The sequence below is a fragment of the Vigna unguiculata genome, chromosome 3, assembly GCF_037176805.1.
Source record: "Vigna unguiculata cultivar grain cowpea cultivar isolate G323 ecotype 2 chromosome 3, ASM3717680v1, whole genome shotgun sequence".
Classification (NCBI taxonomy): Eukaryota; Viridiplantae; Streptophyta; class Magnoliopsida; order Fabales; family Fabaceae; genus Vigna; species Vigna unguiculata.
Genome location: NC_140794.1, coordinates 41,669,408 through 41,676,045, shown reverse-complemented (window position 1 = coordinate 41,676,045; position 6,638 = coordinate 41,669,408). Strand labels below are relative to the sequence as shown.

At 41.8% G+C, this 6,638-nt stretch overlaps 1 pseudogene; it reads left to right on the top strand.

Moving 5' to 3' along the window:
* The first annotated feature begins 5,323 nt into the window (after positions 1-5,323).
* On the top strand, positions 5,324-6,324 carry LOC146887862 (uncharacterized; annotated as a pseudogene).
* Positions 6,325-6,638: the final 314 nt, after the last annotated feature.

Below are 6,638 nucleotides of genomic sequence, written 5' to 3'. Positions count from 1 at the left end.
CGTCTCGTGGGCAGGCTTTATTCAAGTCTGTATAATCTACGCACATGCGCCATTTGTCGTTGGATTTCTTGACTAACACTACATTGGCCAGCCAGGTCGTGTACTGGGCTTCGCCGACGAATCCGGCCTGTTTCAGCTTATTGGCCTCTATTATAGCTGCTTGTCTCCTACTTTCTCCAAGCTTCCTCTTTTTCTGGGAGATAGGTTTTGCGTTTGGGAAGACTGATAACTTGTGGGAGGCTACGTTGGGGTGTACTCCAAGGAGATCTACCGCGGACCAAGCAAAGAGGTCGGCATTTTGTTTAAGAATCTGCTCGATGTGGCGTTCCTCTCCCTCGGAAAGGAATGTTCCAATATTAAGAAAACGGTCTTGTTGTGAGAGTGGGAGTTGTCTTGTTTCCCTTACGGGTTTGACCCGCGCTTCTGAGTTTATTATGGGGTCTAAGTCGTCGCCTGCCAAGGTTGTGCTGGCTCGGGATTGTTCAATGTTGTGGGTTGTCAAGGATGGGTGGGGGAGTTTTAGGCTAGCCATGTAACATTCTCTGGCTGCGCGTTGGTCGTCGTGCACCGTGATGATGTCGCCTTGTGGGGATGGGAACTTCATGGTGAGGTGCGGAGTGGATATGATGGCCCATAGTGTGTTGATGGATGGTCGCCCCAGGAGAATGTTGTAGGATGTGTGGTCGTCGACAACTAGATAGCGGATTGGTATCGTTTTCGTTTGTCTCCCTTCTCCAAATGTTGTGTGGAGATCTATGTACCCTTTGGTTGGGACTCTTTCACGAAGAATCCGTATATGGGTTCGTTGTGGGGAGTTAGGTTTACGAGAGGTATTTGCAGCTTGTTGAAGGTTTTCCAATACAGAATGTGTACAGAGCTTCCCTGATCAATGAGAACCTTTTTCACTGCGAAGCTCTCGACTTCCACTGTTATGACCATGGGGTCGTCTTGGTTGGGGTCGGTGCCTTGGAAGTCTGAGTCGGAGAACGTGATGGGCGGCATTCTTCTTTGCGTTCTGCCAGATACCGTGTGTACTAGTTGGATAGCTCTTAGGTGCTTCTTTCTAGAGGAGGAGGATCTCCCTCCTCCTACGAATCCTCCAGATATTGTGTTGATTGTCCCGCGTAGAGGTGGTTTATCGTCCGCTCGTCTGGGTTGTGGCTACGTTGGTGCCCTTTGTTCCGTATTTTGTGTTCTGGTCGGCTCTCTCCTTGGTTCTCTGCGTTCGACTCTTCAATCACCTCGTCATTCAGTTCGTTTGTGATCATTCCTATCATACTGGGGTCTGGATGGGCCCTCCCCCGTTTCCCTTACGTAATATTTAAGATGCCCAGCTCACACGAGCTCTTCTATCTTATCCCGCAAGGTGTCGCATTCGTCGGTGGTGTGGTCGTTGTTGCGATGGTAGTGACAGTATTTGCTTAGGTCCGCGTTGGGCGGGTTTTGGTACTTTCTGGGTGGAGGAATGAGTTCTACTTGTAAGACTTCGTCAAGTATGCGGGATCTGGGTGCGTTTAGGGGGTCATAATTTGAGAACTTTGCTGGCCTCCGTTCTGAGGACGACTCTGGTCGCGCGGGGCAGGTTCTTTGTTGGTCCTCCTGATATCTGTTCGCACCAGGGGGATTGTGCGTTGCTTTGATAACGCCTCATGTCTTCAACTCTGATAAATATGGCTGCTCTCTTTCTAAGGTCCTACATGCTCAGGGGGGGCGCATGGCCAGTTCGTCAGCGAAAGGTCCTGGCCTGAGGGAGGTCATCATATACATTAGGATGAGGTTCGGGGTAAGGTCCTTGATCTTCATGGCGATGGTGCCGAACCTATCGATGAAGACCCGGAGGGGTTCTCCCTCTTCTTGTCTGAGGTTAAGGAGGGCAATCGTGGTGAGGTCGTGTCGAACTGGGTGGTGAAGGTAGTGGTGAGCGTGGTGAAGGAGTCGATGGTGTAGGGGGGAGGCTCATGAACCACTCTAGGGCCGACCCCCTGAGGGCCACTAAGAACGACTTACACAGCACAACATCGTCCGTGGAGTATAGGCCCACTTGTTGGTGTAAATGGACACAAACTCGTCTGGGTCCGTTGTCCCATTGTATGTGACGGTTGGTGCCTTCCATTTATGGGGTAGAGGTGTCTCTGTGATTCTGTCTATGAAGGGGTGGCGGCGGTTCCTCCTTGAGGCGAAGGAGTTGTAGTTACCGCCTGTTGTAGGCTCGGTGGGCTTGTACTCATTTTCGTCTTTGGTAGGGGGGATATCAACTCTTGAGTGGGGGGGACAGGGTTCCCCAGCCACCTTATCCGCCTTGATCTTCTGCCTAAGGCGGGAGTTCTCTTCCCTCAGCGCTTCCATTTCATCTGCATTTCTCTTCTTATACTCGGTGAACTCTTGCTGCATCCTGGCTTGAGCTTCCAAGATGCGTGAAATCTCCGATGCGGGGCCGGGATCCCTAACTTCAACAGTTGGTACCACAGGGGGGACATCCGCTGTTCTGCTTTGCGTGGACACCATCTCGTTCTGGGGTTATCGCTTTGGATCTGTGAAATACTCTTCGGCCCCACGGTGGGCGCTAATTGTTCTTACGAAACTGAAGTCTGTAGTCCTCAAATCAGTCAAGGGTCTTGAACGTCTGATCTCTTGTCGGTCTTCTCTTGCTTCCAAGGGAATTTAGGGGCGGCGTAGTGGACCTGCAAAAGACATTCTGATGCCTAAGTCAACACTGGTGATGTCAGGGTTTTAGAGAATAATTTAACGCGTAATCAATGCATAGAACAGTGTGCTATTTATACCCTTTTTACCTTTGGGTCCTACCTGAAATGGGCCTTTGGGCCCAATATTCCTCTTTTGGCTATTCTAGGATCCAGACTCAATGAGAGAAATTACCAGGAGGTTCTCCGAGGGTTGGCGATGCTCGGTACTCGGCCATGAGATTCGTTGAAGGCGGTCTACTCTCGAGGAGGGTGTCTTACATAGAGCAAGCGGCTATGGGGTTTTGCTAGAGGTCGTGTTTTCCAGAGGAAGGTGCTTGCATACGATAGGTGGCTGAGACCTATTGAGGGCTGTGTACTTTAAAGGGAGGTGTTCTCGTAGGGTAGGCGGCCATGATGCTTTCCTGAGGGTCGTGTATTCCAGATGGAGGTGTTCTCGCAGGGTAGGCGGCCATCATGTCTGTTGAGGGCCGTGTATTCCAGATAGGGGTGTCTTTGCAGGGTAGGCGGCCATAATGCCTGTTAAGGGCCGTGTATTCCAGATGGGGGTGTCCTTGCAGGGTAGGCGGCCATAATGCCTACTAAGGGCCATGTACTCAGGTGCGGTCGGGACATTTATATTAAAATTTAGTGATCAAAGAATACATTGGCAAGATATGGGTTAATAATGTACAATAATGTAATATGCTAAAAAATCATTTTCAATAAAAAATATTACTATAACATTTATACAAATAATAAATTTGATCTTGAATTGGAGAAAGATAATATTGCTCTATTTTGTCCATCCTCTAGAGTTCCTCTAGAGTTTGTCCGTGGTGCACATGAATTGAGATAAAAAAAAACTCAATCAAAATTTTCCTTAGTGCAAAAGTTCACAACTTTAAAATACCTACAAAAATCCTATAAGGTAGGATCAACACATGAGTCAAGAAGACCGACCTATGGACTTTTTTTTTCAGCATAAAATAATATCATAATATAATACATTTATAGTATAATTTGAAAATTTTAAGGTTTTTTTTATGACATATATAACAAAATTACAAAATATTGAAGAACAACAAATGAAACTCATAATCTTAAAAGGAAATATCCTTTTAAATCAATTTTATAACAAGCCAATTATTGAGAACTTCCACTAAATTTATTAAGTTTTATTATTATTTTTTATCTCTATTGATGTTTCCTTATCCCAATACATTAAACACATAAAATTGGTATTAGTAGTTTTAATAGGCCTATGTAAGCAAGATAATTGTGAGAGAGGGAATGGATATTTCTGTATCAATAAAAAAAACTTTTACACAATGAAAAAAAAGCTTAGTCTAATAGTCGAAATATCAGGAAGTTTAAGTATCATCAAAATTTATACATGTCCCTGATCTCTAACTTCAAAATTCTAAGGTATGTACCAAATAACACTTCCACAATTCACACATGACACTTTCCTTTTACCATCAAGATATTCTAAATTTGTTACCACAGAGCTGCCAAGTTTAATATTATTTGCACTTTAAATTTGATTCTCAAATTGTCGTGCATCTTGACCTCTATTGTTCTTGATTTTTTGCCAAGGTCACCCTTTGATCTTACCTTCTCTATTCCTCCATGCCTAATTGTTGTAGAGGGAAGATTTTTGTGCAAGCATCACCACAGGAGTTTCTCCATCTCACCTGTCAATTTTCTAGAGGCTGCAATTTCAAGATCAACTTCTTCAAACACCCTGCCCTCAAAGATTGATGTTTCAACCCATTGCACCACATAAGTTCCACCCTTGTCCGTGCTAAGTAAGATGTTGAGAAGGAAATTTCTCGGTGATTACCCGTTAAAAATTAAATCATAAGAAAATATTTTAATTATTAAAATAACTGAATTACAAGAACAATTTTATACGTTTTTTACATTATTATAGAAATAATAGTATAAGTGTAGGGATTGTATATATTAATTATAGATACTATCTCTTGTATGTATTTTCTGTTATTCCTTTCAATGAAATACAACCTAGAATTCTTTTTATTTGTTTCCTTTACATGGTATCAGAGCAAGAACGATCCTCTGCTCAATCATTCATTTTTGTATTTTCCTATCTTTGTTTCCATGGCTAAAGATGAAAAAAAATCAAATTCCAATAGTTCTTATTCTCTCCATCATTCTAGCCATCCTGAAATGGTCCTTGTTTCAAAACCTCTAGATGGAGACAACTTTTCGACTTGGCATAGAGCCATGGTCATCTCCTTAAATGCAAAATCCAAATTGGGTTTTGTTGATGGAACTCTCAAGGCACCCTTTACAAATGACAAACTAGAAGAATATGTAGCATGGAAAAAATGCAACAACATGGTATTACTTGGATCATTAATTCTTTGACACATGATATTGTAGATAGTATTATTTTCTACGACACTGCTCATGAAGTTTGGAAAGATCTTCAAAATTGCTTCTCTCAAAGTCATGCACCACAGATTATTCAGATTGAGAGAGATATTGCTTGCTTGACTCAAGATCAAATGATAGGCGCAACCTATTACATGAAGTTAAGGAAATTATAGGATGAGTTGGGCTCATATAGTAATACAACCTGCACTTGTGGAGCAAACAATAAAAGGCGCAAATTGATGCAGTTTATTATGGGGTTGAATGACTCTTATAGGGTTATTCGTAGTCAACTTCTCTTAATGAATCCATTATCTGATGTTACACAAGCTTACTCTTCCATCATTCAAGAAGAAAAACAGTTATATTTGGGCACCGCACGTGACACAATACAAGCTTCAACCATGGTTACTCAAAAGAATGAACCAATAGCCCTTGTTGTTTACCACAAACAATGTCATCCTTCTCGTTTTAATTCAATCGAAAGTCACTGCATTGTTCTCATTATGATAGAGATCATCATACAAAAGAAACATGTTGGAAGCTACACGGTTATCCTCCTAATCACCCAAGGCATGGAGTCACCCAGAATGCTTATTCTAAGCCCAATGAGAATAATCAATTTTCAGCAAATAATGCCACAACGACTCCAGTGATGCAACAGTTGCAGTCCACAATGAATGGATTAACTAAACTACAAGTTCAACAGATGTTGTCTATTATGCAGGGTAATGTATCATCTCCGTCAGCTAATCCTAAGGTCAACAACGTCAATATTCCTTCAGGTTTGTCACCACCCAAACTTATAATTGATAGTGGGGCTACCGATCACATTATTTCTTCACCAATTTTGCTTGTTAACAAAAAAGAAAATACTTCTTTACCACCAGTTGTTATGCCAAATGGTAATCAGGCTCCTATTATCTCTATTGGAACTTTACCTTTAAGTCTAATTGTTTCTTTAACAAATGTGTTTGGGGTACCATCTTGCAAGGTTGATTTAATGTCAATAAGTTAGGTCACGAGAGATTTAAATTGTTCAGTAATTATTTTTCCTTCCAGGTGTATTTTACAGGATTTGATGACGAGAATGACAATTGGTTTGGGTAAACAACAAGGTGGACTCTATTACTTGGTTGCAATGACATCAAATAAGTCACACACTCATGTTCCATCACTTGCAGCCCATGTCACCAAGTCATCTCCTCCTTCAAACACTTCTACCACCTTGTGGCATTGATGACTAGGACATCCATCTCCATCTAGATTAGATTTCATGGCTAAAACTTTGTTAAAATTCTCTTTAGAGTCAAATAAAATTTGTGATGTTTGTACTCTTGCAAAACAGACAAGCCTTCCTTTTCCAAATAGTTCAATTTCTTCCATTAAACCTTTTGAATCACTTCATTGTGATATTTGGGGACCATATAAAGTTCCTTCTTTTTCTGGTGCACGATATTTTTTTTACTGTTGTGGATGATTTTTCTCGCTTCACTTTGATTTTTTTTCATGCATCACAATATATATATATATATATATATATATATATATATATAT